The 13,488-nt window shown below is 38.0% G+C and overlaps 1 protein-coding gene and 1 pseudogene across 4 annotated transcripts in view; both read left to right on the top strand.

Moving 5' to 3' along the window:
* Positions 1-13,488, top strand: part of Akap19 (A-kinase anchoring protein 19) — a 204,635-nt gene that overhangs the window by 150,625 nt on the left and 40,522 nt on the right. The gene's annotated exons all lie outside the window — the stretch shown is intronic.
* Positions 1-13,488, top strand: part of LOC101700046 (mitochondrial import inner membrane translocase subunit Tim21-like) — a 38,020-nt pseudogene that overhangs the window by 23,467 nt on the left and 1,065 nt on the right.

Genomic DNA, 13,488 nt, shown 5'->3' on the forward strand with positions numbered 1-13,488 from the left:
TATTTCTCGCATTAATTAATTTTTTTTTTCTTTTTCTGTTTTGTTTTTTGTTTTGGTACCGGGGATCGAACTCGGGACCTTGCGCTTGCGTGGCAGGCGGGGGGAACCACTGAGCTGAATCCCCGGCCCCTCGCGTGAATTAATGTGAAGTAAATGAAACAATGGTTTCACCTATTGAGTAGGAAATAGTAAGAAATTTCTCTCTCCAATCGTGAATATTTATAGAGTTTAAATGCATTTGGTTATATACAAGCTGTAACCACATGACTTTTAAATCACAAAGTCATCACTTCCGGAGGGGAATCGCTGTATCACAGTCCATTAGAGAACTGGGTCGCGTTTCCAGGCGGTCCTACACGATGCCGACCCCTGGGCGTTGAGAAGGGTGAGCCCAGGTCCTGGAACAGGAAGGGCGTGTGCTGCGTGTGACAGGTGGACGCTGGAGTGAGGAGCTGGGCAGGGTGTGCTCACAACGCTCCAAAGGCGACGCCCGCAGAAGCAGAGGAGCGGCCCTGTGGGAGACGGGCGTGGGCGTGGGCCGGGGAGAGGCTGGCAGGGCATCGGTACTGGAGGAGGAGGCGGAACGGACGCCTAGGGCCAGGTGAGAATGCAGGGTTCATAGGGTGGAATTGGAGGCCGAGGGTGCAGTGGGAGAGGCTGATGTGCAGAGCAATGCACTCATCATAGGAGACCAGAGAAGGAGAGGGGTCGGGGTCTGATTTTGGAAACCTGCCTTTCTTCCCGGACATGCAAGGTAGGGTTTGCAGTTGTTTTCCACCCAGTTCGGTACAAATTGTAGTGGTGCGGTAACTGCCGGTGGGTCCCAGCTAGTCCCCTATGCACAGGGGCTGGAGACAGTGGCCGGACTGAAAGGCGCTCTCCTAGGAGGGTGTGGGAGGCCTGGGTTGGTGGGCACTGCTGTGCGGAACTGTTGTAGCTCACTTTCTTTGTAAGTTGCTATTAACAAGGGTATTTTTGTGAGGACAGAATGTCCTTTTTCTGGTTGTGAGCCGGGCTGTTTAGACTCAATTTCTGGGAATCTTTTCTTCACTGAATTCAGGACGTTCTCTATTCAACTTGTGGAGATCCAACAGTGCTGTGCCTCTGTCATGTTTGGCTGTGAGTGGAACTCACGCCTTGGAGCTCCCTTTGTTTTCTGAAACGCAGTGTTCCAAGTGCTCTTGTCCCTGTGGTTGTTGCCTGTTGACTGCTTTGCAACTTCATTTTTCTAGCCAACGTGACTGAAGTAACAGAGCTTGCCAGTAACATTCAGTGTCTCAAACTGAGAGGTCACGGTAAGAAAAAGCCTGAACTCGGTGACTCACAAAACCAGACTTGTGGCATCCTTGGGAGGGGAAAGTATCAAGGGAGCTAATGAGAGAATAATGGGGAAAGGTTCAAGTTGCGACTGTCCACTCTTAAGAGCCACTGTTGGCCTTTCTAAACTCCTGTTCCTTGGCTTTTGAAACCCACGTCTGTAGCTGAAAACATTAAGATATTATGAACTAGAATTTGCCATTGCCACACTGAAGGTCATTTTATGAGTTTAGAATTTGTTGCAAATAAAATGTTAGTGAATGCTTTTTAAAAACACTTTTAATGGGCCCGGGGATTTAGCTCAGTGGTTCTGGCGCTGGCCTCACAAGTGCAAGGTCCGGAGTTTGATCCTCAGTACCAAAAAAAAAAAAAAAAAAGACAAACACTTTTAATGTTTTAGTTTAGAATGAAGACATTTCTTTAGATCCAAGCAATTACACTGGCAGTGGAGGTTCGTTTTTAAAGATATAATTCGAAACTTCTTAAAAGGGAAAGTCAAAAACCAGCTGAGCTTTTCATGGATCTAGTCTTTACCTAATTTTCAACCTCAGGTTATTTTGATCATTTTTTTTTCTCTTTCTTAAATTGACTTCCTTTGCAAACAGCTACATATTCAAAGGCCTCAGAGTGAGTTGATGATGAGGTCATTTTATGGACTGTTGTTGGATATTGTTCTAGAATCTCCAACCTCTATTCCTATCCATTTTTCCTACTTGCTTAGCTGGTACTAGCGCTAGGAAAAAAAATTTTTTTTTAAAGGAAATTAGGATCACCAGCATATCAATCCACGTTCCTCTTTGGTGACCTCACATCAGGATACCAAATCCAAAATATCAAGTTTCTTGGCCTTTTATTTATAGTTCTTGTGAAAGTTGAGTAACTTATATCCTATACTAAAAGAGTATACTTTGAAATTTTCCCCCATAATATTTATAAAATAAGAGTAAATCAAAATTGTGTTTTGACTAAAAGAATGGGATACAAGTTAAAATATTAGAATATACTTCTTTCTCATTCAATTAAAGTATTACCAGACTTTTGTGTTTATCCTAGAATGATTCATAAAGTGCTTGTCTGTTTTATGGTACTGGGGATCAAACCCAGATGTGCTTTACCACTAAGCTACATCCTCAGTCCTTTTAAAAAGGTTTTTCATTTTGAGACAGGGTCTCACTAAATTGGCCAGGCTGACCTCAAACTTGCAATCCTTCTGCCTCAGCCTCTGAGTAGCTGAAATTATAGGTGTACTCCACTATGCCAAGCTTCACTTTTTTTTAAAAGAAAAATAAGCTTTGAAAAATTAAATCTAGATATTAACTTTTAAACAATAAAAAGATTTCAGCATGAGGGATGACAAATATTTGAAAGATTCTAGGACAGATACAGGGTAATAATTGCCTGGATAAGTAACTTTTAATTCTTAATATAACAGTGACATTGCCCTAAAGATACCATATATTTATTTACAGTTACATAAAAGTCTAGTCATACTTGCTTTAAATAAAAAAGAAATATATCTTGAATGAATTATCTCCCTGAATGAAAATATGGTTTCATCTAGTTCATTTCTATAAATTTATAGTCAATACCATACAAAAAAGTCAATCCTATTTAATATGATATGCACTGAGATGAATGCATGTTATAATATTGCATATGTATAAGACCCTCTACATAAAATATGAGTATATGTAGATTTTAATTACAAAAGATATATCGGCGTGCCACAGCTCCCAGGCAGCAGGATGCTTCCGAGTAGGCATGGTGCAGCTCCCAGCATAGAGGAAGCTTCCGGGTAGACATGCCACAGCTTCGAGCCCAGAGGAGAACTCCAGATCAGCGAGCCATGGCTCCCAGGAAGGAGGAGGCTTCCAGGTAGGCCTGCCGTGGCTCCGAGCCCAGAGGAGATGAGCCACCCAGGCACCAAGAGCACACACACCCCCACCCCACCCCCGCGTATCCAAATGAGAAGACAGGTAAACAAGCCACAGAACTAGACTTCCAGATCACCAACAGCAACCCCAAAGGGAAACAAGATGGAACACTCTGATACTCAACCACCTGGACTCCCTGAACTAGCAATGAAAGAGGATCTGGAAAAAATGAAATCAGAAATAATTTCTCACATAACATCAAAGATTGTGCCCATAGTGCAAGACATGATTAATAAATCTAAAGAGGATACAGATAAAAAAAATAGAGGAGCTGAGGAACATGATGGAATGCCAACATAGGAAACAAATGGAATCCATGAAACAGATGCAAACAGATTTCCAGGAGATTAAAAACTCCATTGAAAGTCTATGCAGCAGAATGAGCCAATGTGAAGACAGAATTTCAGATATAGAAGATAAGATTGCAAATAGTGAGGAGGAAAAGAAAAAATTCTTTAAAATTTTAAGGGACCACAAGAAATCAATCCAGCAGCTGCTAGACAATGCAAAGAAAAATAACATAAGACTGATCAGAGTCAATGAAGAAACAGGAGAGAGTGCAGATGACATAAAAAACTCTTCACAGAAATAATGGCAGAAAACTTCCCAAGCAGGGGAAAAGAGCTTGACATACAGATAAGCGAGGCATATAGGACTCCAACTAGCCTTGATCAAAAAAAATCTACACATAGGCATATAATTGTTAAGATTCCAGAAACCCAATGGAAGAACAAAATTCTACAAGTAGTTAGAGAAAAGAAACAAATCACTTACAAAGGAAAGCCCATCAGAATCACAGCAGACTTCTCAATGCAAACCCTCAAGGCAAGAAGAGCTTGGAGTGATGTGTTTCAAGCCCTAAAGGAAAACAACCTCCAACCCAGACTGATGTACCCTGCAAAACTATCCTTCAAAATTGATGGTGAAATAAGATATTTTCATGACAAAGAGCACCTTAGGAACTTCATGAATACCAAACCAGCACTATAAAAAATTTTAGACAAAATCCTAGGAAAAGACAACCAGGATCACAACCCCAGGAACCCCAGCAGAATGAATCCACCGGGCACGACAAGAAATTAAAAGCAAAGGGGGAGGATCAAACAAAAAGAAAAAGTCATGACAATGATAATTCAATACATATCAGTTATAACCATCAATGTTAATGGTCTCAACTCACCAATCAAAAGAAATAGACTGGCAGAATGGGTTAAGAAGCAAGATCCAACAATATGTTGCATACAAGAAACACAATTCAAAAAGAAACTCATAGTCTGAAAGTTAAAGGGTGGAAAACAATACTCCATGTGACAGGAACCCCAAAAAAAGCAGGAGTAGCTATCCTCTTTACAGACCAAGTGGATTTCAAACCCACACTGATTAAGAGAGACAAAGAAGGACACTATATCCTTGTAAAGGGAACAATTGAAGAGGAAGAGATGACAATCATAAATAGCTATGCACCAAACACTAGTGCACCCAATGATATAAAACAAATACTAATGGACATGAAAAACCATATAAGCACTAATACAATACTAGTGGGGGGCCTCAATACCCCATTGTCACAAATAGATAGATCAACTAGACAAAAAACAAGCAATGAAATATAGAACTCAATCAAACTATTGAAGACATGAACCTAACATGTTTACAGAGTGTTTTACCCCACAAAATCAGAATACACATTCTTTTCAGCTGCACACAGGTCATTCTCCAAAATAGACTACATATTCACTCATAGATCATAGTTAGGTAAGTGCAAAGGAATTGAAGTTATCCCCTGTATATTATCAGACCATAATGTGATGAAACTGGAGATCAACAGCAAAAGAAACTGGAAAAACTTCATAAACACATGGAAATTGAACAACACACTTCTGAATAACCAAAGGGTCACAGAGGAAATTAAACAAGAAATCAGACAGTTCCTTCAAATAAATGACACTGACAATACAACATATTGAAATCTATGGGACACAATGAAAGCAGTCTTACAAGGGAAATTCATAGCAGTGAATAATCATAGGAAAACAGAGTATGCCCAATTAAACAACCTGATGCAGAACCTCAAGCTTCTAGAATGAGAAGAGCAGGACAAACCCAAAGCTCATACAAGAGAGGAAATTATAAAGATCAGGGCAGAAATCAATGCAATGGAGACTAAGAAAACAATACAAAAAAAACCAATGAAGCCAAGAGTTGGTTCTTTGAAAGAATCAACAAAATTGACAAACCTTTAGCCAACCTTATCAGAAAAAGGAAAGAAAAGGCCCAAATCCATGTAATTAGGAATGAAAAGGGTGAAATTACAGCAGACCCAGCAGAAATCCAGAGAATCATCAATACCTACTTCCAGAACCTATATGCCAATAAGATGGAAAACACAGAAGAAATGGACAGATTCCTAGAAACATGAATTACCAAAGTTGAATGAAGAAGACCTAAAAATTCTAAATAACCCAATATCAATCAATGAAATTGAAAACATAATTAAAAACTTACCAACCAAGAAAAGCCCAGGTCCTGATGGATTCACCACTGAATTCTATAAGACATTTAGAGAGGAACTTCTGCCACTACTGTTTAAACTCTTCAACAAAATTGAAAGGGAAGCAATACTCCTGAATTCATTCCTGGAAGCAAACATCACATTGATCCCCAAAGCAGAGAAAGAACCAACCAAAAAAGAGAACTATAGGCCAATCTCACAAATGAACAGAGACGCAAAAATCCTCAATAAGATACCGGCAAACAATGCAGAAGATCATCAAGAAGATCATACACCCTGACCAAGTGGGATTCATCCCAGGGAAGCAGGGATGGTTCAACATATGCAAATCAATGTAATACACTCTATCAATAGAGCCAAGGACAAAAACCATATGATCATCTCAATAGATGCAGAAAAAGTATTTGACAAAATCCAACACGCATTTATGATAAAAGCCCTACAAAAATTCGGAGTAGACGGTCTCTACCTCAATCTGATAAAAGCCATCTATGAAAAACCAACAGCCAATATCATACTAAATAGTCAAAAACTGAAATCCTTCACACTAAAATCAGGAACAAGACAAGGATGTCCACTATCACTTGTTAGTTGTCACTAACTCTTGTTCAATATAGTTCTGGAAACATTAGCCACAGCAATTAGACAAGAGAAAGAAATAAAAGGAATAAAGATAGGAAATGAAGTCAAATTGTCATTATTTGCAGATGACATGATACTCTACATATAAGACGCCAAGAACTCCACCAAAAGGCTTCTAGACTTAATAACCAAATTCAGTAAAGTAGCTGGATATAAGGTCAACACACAAAAATCAATAGCTTTCCTCTACACAAACAACAGAGTCACTGAGAGAGAAATAGGGCAAACAATTCCTTTCACAATAACATCCAAAAAACTGAAATACCTAGGAATCAACCTAACAAAAGAAATCAAAGACCTCTTCTCTGAAAATTATAGCACTTTGAAAAAAGATATTGAAGGAGATGTCAGAAAATGGAAAGACATCCCTTGCTCCTGGGTAGGAAGGATCAACATAGTGAAAATGCCCATACTTCCAAAATTGCTATATAGGTTCAATGCAATCCCAATTGAAATCCCAGAAGCATGCTTCATAGACCTTGAGAAAACAATCCAAAAATTCATTTGGAACAAGAAGAGACCCAGAATAGCAAAAGCAATTCTAGGTAACAGAGACATGGCAGGGGGTATTACAACCCCCAACTTGAAACTATACTACAAAGCTACTGTGATTAAAAACAGCATAGTACTGGCAAAGAAACAGACCTGAAGACCAGTCGAACAGAGTAGAAGATCCACAAACAACTTCAGACACACTCAGCCACCTCATCTTTGACAAAGGAGCCAAACACCCTCACTGGAGGAAAGATAGTCTCTTTAATAAATGGTGCTGGACCTGGAAGGAAACCCCCCTCCATCCCAGGCTCCTAGGGCAGAGAAGGTGAGCCGGTCCCAGAACCCGGAAGGAAGCTCACCCGCTGCCATCCCAAGCTCCTAGGGCAGAGAAGGTGAGCTTCGTGGGCACCACAAGCACCCCGTGGAAATGAGAAAACACATGAATAAGCCTCAAAAACAGAGTTCCAGATCACCTACAGCAACCCCAAAGGGAAATGAGATGGAACAATCTGATACTCAACTACCTGTACTCTCTGAACGGGCAACAAAAGAGGATCTGGGAAAAATGAAATCAGAAATAATTACTCAGATAACAGCAAAGATTTTGCTCATGGTGCAAGACATGATTAATAAATCTAGAGAGGACACAGATAAAAAAATAGAGGATCTGAGGAACATGATGGAATTCCAACATAGGAAACAAATGGAATCCATAAAACAGATACAAACAGATTTCCAAGAGATTAAAAACTCCATCGAAAGTCTGCGCAGCAGAATGAACCAATGTGAGGATAGAATTTCACATATAGAAGATAAGATTGCAATTAGTGAGGAGGAAAAGAAAAATTGCTTTAAAATTGTAAGGGAACACGAGAAATCAATCCAGCAACTGCTAGACAATGCAAAGAAGAATAACATAAGACTGATTGGAGTCAATGAAGAAAGAGGAGAGAGTGCAGATGACATTTAAAAACTGTTCACAGAAGTGATGGCAGAAAACTTCCCAAGGAGGGGGAAAGAACTTGACATACAGATAAGTGAGGCATATAGGACTGCAGCTAGCCTTAATCAAAAAAAATCTACACATAAGCATATAATAGTTAGGATTCCAGAAGTCCAACAGAAGAACAAAATTCTACAAGCAGTGAGAGAAAAGAAATAAATCATATACAAAGGAAAGCAAGCCCATCAGAATCACAGCAGACTTCTCAATGCAAACCCTCAAGGCAAGAAGAGCTTGGAGTGATGTATTTCAAGCCCTAAAGGAAAACAGCCTCCAACCCAGATTGATGTACCCTCCAAAACTATCTTTCAAAATGGATGGAGAAATAAGATACTTTCATGATAAAGAGCACCTCAGGAACTTCATGAATACCAAACAGGGAATCCAAAAAATTTTAGACAATACCCTAGGAAAAGACAATGAGGATCACAACCCCAGGAACCCCAGCAGAATGAATCCATTGGGTGTGAAAAATTAAAGGCAATGGGGGAGAATCCAACAAAAAGAAAAAGTCATGACAAGGCTTTTAAAACTTTTAACTTCATCTCCCTAATGAATGTATAATTCAATCTTGTTATTGTACTGATTAGTATTTTTCTGATTCTAGAGTTGCACAACATTCCTTGTGCTATGCTGGCTATTTATCATCTTCTTATGTCTACATTTTAATTGGGTTGTCTATTAATGAGCTCTAAGAATTCTTTGTATATTCCAGTCATAGGTTATATGCACTGTAAATATGGTCTGTTTAAGGACTACTTTTCATTTTAATGATGTCATTTAAAGTTCTAAATTTTGATGGAATCTCATTTATCAATTTTTTTTCTTTTATACATCATGTTTTTTGTATCCTAGGTTGTTCTTGCCTACCCTGAATTCATAAATATTTTCCCTTATAATTTCTTCTTAAAGTTTTATACTTTTAGGCTTTCTTATTTAGGTTCATAGATCCCTTCAAGTTATTTTCATGTATGGAAAAAAAGAGTTGAGGTTAATTTTTTATATATGGATACCAGGTGTTCTAGTGCCGTTTGCTGAAAATACTATCTCTTCCTCGGCTCTTGAATTGAGTTTATATTCTATAAAATGCTAATGTTAAACAATCTTTCAAAACTCAGTGGACCATATATGTGTGGTTCTATTTCTAGATTCTCTGTTTTATTCAATGATCTATATGTCTTTCCTTACACCAACACTGCCTTGATTACTGTAGCTTTAGAAGAAGTCTTAAAATTAGGTACTAAACGTCTTCCAACACCTTTTTTGTTTTTGTTTTTGTTTTTACTTTTCTAGGTCCTTTGTACTCCTACATAACTTTTAAATTTCAATATCCAGTTCTTCATTTATAGCAAGTATACACAGACCTGAATTTTTATATATACCTTGTGTTTTCTAATCCTGCTAAATTCAAGTACAAGTTCTGCGGGCTCCTAGAGATTTCTTAGTATTTTCTCTGTAGATGATCATTTCATCTACATATAAAGATTTTGCTTCTGCCATGCCAATCCTATCCTAGCTGTATCATTTTATTGCCAGACTATTTTGGTGGGGACTAGGTTTCCAAGTTTAATGGACAGATAAAGAGTAAGCATATCTGCCCTTGTTCCCCCACCTTAAGGAGAAAGCATTGTATCTTCTCCATTCATGTAAGGCGTTCTCACTGGAAGTATGGAGTACATGTCTTTAATCTATTGAGAAGTTTCTGTTCTACTTATAGTCCTGATAGCTTTTACCATGAACAGCTGTAGAATTTAGTCCAATACTTTTTCTCCAATTAGTGACAGGATCATATGGCTTTTTCCTTTCCTCTGTTAAAATGATGACTTTTGGGGGTGGATCTTCCAATGCTGAACCAACACTGCCATCCCTATAACAAAACCACTTTCTACATCCTGCCAGATCTGACTTTCAATAGTTTGTTTTGTTAACAAATTTCTATCTATGTTCATACTTTTTTCTTCTATTATCTTTATCCAGTTTTAGGATTAGCACAATGTTGGGTTCCTAAAATGAGGGGAGAAGTGTTCCTTCTTTTTTCTGCTTTAATTGTTTGATATAATTTATCAGTTAAAATGTTTATGAGCCTGCTGTTGTCATATAGGTAGGTTTTCAAGCTAGGAATATACTTTCTTTAATAGGTGCTATTCAAATTTTATATTTCCTCCAGAGTTAGTTTAATTAATTTGTCTTCCAAGGTACTTCTTAGAAGTGGTCAAATTTATTTCAAAAAAGATTTTTGTAATATGCTTTCTATATCCTTTTAAATTCTGTAAAATCTGTGGTAATGTCTCCTAGATCTAAATATTGTAATTTTAAAAATGTAGAACTGATATTGTATAACAGGAAGAAAAGGTCTAAAAGAGCAGGGGAATTGAGAGGGGTAGGGGAAAGGAAAAAAGGGAAAGGAAAAAACATGAGAAGCGGAAAAAAAATGGAAACAAGGTCTTTCCAAATAGGGAAGTGTGGAGGGGGTGAAGGGAGGACAAGGGAAGGGGAAAAAAATAAGAACCAAGAGACTCATGTAATGGTACAAGATCCCAATGATGAATGTAACTGTATTTTATACCGAAAATGTACCAATAACTTAGTGGGGAAAAATTTTTAAAAAATAAATGGTGCTGGAGAAATTGGGTTTCAACTTGCCAAAGACTACAACTAGACCTATATCTTTCACCATGCACTAATCTAAAATCGAAATGGATTAAAGATCTAAATATAAAAACAGAAACACTAAAACAGCTGGAACAGAGGTTAGGTAGAACTCTTGAAGACATTGGGGTAGGAAAATACTTTATGAACAAAACCTCAATTGCCCGTGAACTAGCAAAAACAATCAACAAATGGGATCTCTTCTTACTTAAAAGTTTCTGCACAGCAAGAGAAACCACCAGCAGTGTGAAAAGACAACCCACAATGTGGGAAAAAATTTTCACCAGCAGTCCCTCAGACAAAGGTCTACTATCTTGAATCTATAAAGAACTTAAAAAAATCAGACCTCCCAGATTTAAAGACCCAATCCAAAAATGGGCATCTGAAATGAACAGCCATTTCTCACACAAAGAAGTAGACATGGCAAATAAACATATGAAAAAATTTTCAACATCACTGGTCCTTTGAGAGATGCAGATGAAAACAATACTGAGATTCCACCTCACTCCAGAAAGAATGGCAGTTATCATGAAATCAACCAACAACAAATGCTGGCGGGGCTGTGGAGAAAGAGGAACCCTGGTCCACTGTTGGTGGGAGTGAAGACTGGTGCAAGCACTGTGGAAATCAGTATGGAGATACCTCAAAGAACTGGGACTGGAAGTCCCATTTGACCCAGCTATTCCACTGCTGGGTATCTTCCCCAAAGAATTAAAAGAATCATACCACATCAATATATCCGCACCCATGTTCATAGTGGCACAGTTTGTAATAGCTAAAACTTGGAAATAGCCCAAATGCCCATCAACTAGAGACTGGATCAAGAAAATGTGGGGTTTTTTATAAAATGGAGCACTACTCAGCCATCAAAAACGAGAAATTAGAGACATTTATTGCTAAGTGGATGTACATTGAGGTGATACTCTTAAATGAAATAAACAGGACACACATGTGTAAATACTGAATAGTTTCTCTGGTGTGAGAAACTGAAAGTGTAAATAAGGACTAAAAGGTATACTAGATAATGTGAAATAGGAAGAAAAGGGGCAAAGGGGAAGGAAGTGGGAGGGCTAGGGGAAAGGATAGAAGGGAATGGGATTAATATGAGAAAATGGAAAAATGGAAACAAAGTCTTTGTAAATAGGGAGGGATGGAGGAGTTGAAGGGAGGGCAGGGGAAGGGGGACAAAATAAGAACCAAGACAGTATGTAAAGGTGCATATCTCCAATGATGAATGTCATTATATTGTACACCTAAAATGTACCAATAAAAGGATATACAAAAAAATTATAAAAGATATAAATGATTGACAATAAATATATCAAAATATTTAAAAGTTTTATCTTTGAAAGACACAGTAATTTGTTCATTCCGTTTGATTTTAAAAGAGCCAGTAGTTGGTAGAATTAAGCTTGTGGTCAGTCACTAACTCTTAAATGTGACGTTAATCAAATACTGGCAGAAGAAGACTGCGAAGAGCGAACTTTATGATTGGTCTTACATGATTCATTGGAAAATCCCAGATTTCTGGATACACAGTCTCTAAGAGATTTAAATATTTTTAAAGTTTCCCAATTTTTCAGGAACAAGGGTTTCAATGTAGCTCTTTGGATTATTGGATTTGTAATTCATCTTTTTTCTCAAAAAATATAGTTGGTGGAAAGTGAAAGCAAGTATGAGGAGAAACAGTTTAATTAACAGTCCACTGCTTTCTGGGTTCTCAAGCTATCTTCTGTGTATAGTAAGGGTAATTTTCTGATATTCCTCCTTGGAGTTGAAGATAATTCTACAATAGGACTCATACCTTGCTTTTTCCATCCTTGCCAAAGCCAAGAGGGAATTGCTAGGTAGGCCAAGCTGTCTGTCTACCAGCACTGTGAAGTGCTGCAGCAGAAGAGGGCCAGCTGTGGGGAACACGCTTTATTCTAGCTGCTGCTGAGGAGAGGCTTCCACTCATTGCAGTGAGGTCGCTGAGTGGTGTTTGAAGGAAGACCTTACCCTGTGGAGTCCTTGCCTCCAAAAATGGCCAATAACACCTGTGGTGACAACAGTTTCCATCACTTCATTTTATCAGCCCCAGATGGGTGGTCCAAGGGGGCGAAGTCAGTCTTGAAGAGGCATTTCTCTAGCCTTTCAAATAGCATACCTATTAATTTCATGCATTCCATCTAATGTCACACCATATTTATCTTCCATAAACAGCACATCCAGGCTTCGCAGGCCTACATTCTCAGCAAATAGTAAATATAAATAATAATAAATATGGCTAAACTTGTTTCAAGGTTGAGCTCACCAGATTTTTGGAACATCTTGAGTTAAATGTTAGCCAACTGGTATATTTCTAGACTTTATAATTTTAGAAATTTGATTATTACATCATCTGTAAGACATCAAATCCTACAAAATTGACTGTTGCTCTGTGTTTTGCAAATCTGATTTTTTAGCATGGAATTTGCAGTTCTCCTTTTTGTTATATCTTCCTTTAGTTTTTTCCTATGTATCTTGAGTTCCTGCTGAGTACAAGGCGCTTAATTGAGAATTAAGAATATTTAAAGGAGAAGACACCACATACAAGCGATTCATTACAGTTAAGTACTTATGACTATGGACATATCTGTGAGAGGATGGGGTCAGATCTCAAATCGATCAGATAACTGAATGACTTGTTTCACCATTTTTTTTCATTAAAAATATACATGAATTTTAAACAGGAATATACTAAGTTCCATATATGTTTGTATTATGTATGTATAGTTTGTTAAACTAGTACTTTTCAGGATTAGGATTACATCTATTACATCTTTTTCAGCCATCATTTAGAAAGGAAGCTGGAGAAGTTTGAAAAACCTAGGCAGTCATAAAGGTCTATGCAGAGACCAAGAGGGTGGCTTCCCAGCTCCTAAATCTGAGTAATGATGAGGCTTTAGTGAATCTAA

This window comes from Heterocephalus glaber, unplaced genomic scaffold, assembly GCF_053883595.1.
Source record: "Heterocephalus glaber isolate CG9 unplaced genomic scaffold, H.glaber_assembly_v1.0 deba00001190, whole genome shotgun sequence".
Lineage (NCBI taxonomy): Eukaryota > Metazoa > Chordata > Mammalia > Rodentia > Bathyergidae > Heterocephalus > Heterocephalus glaber.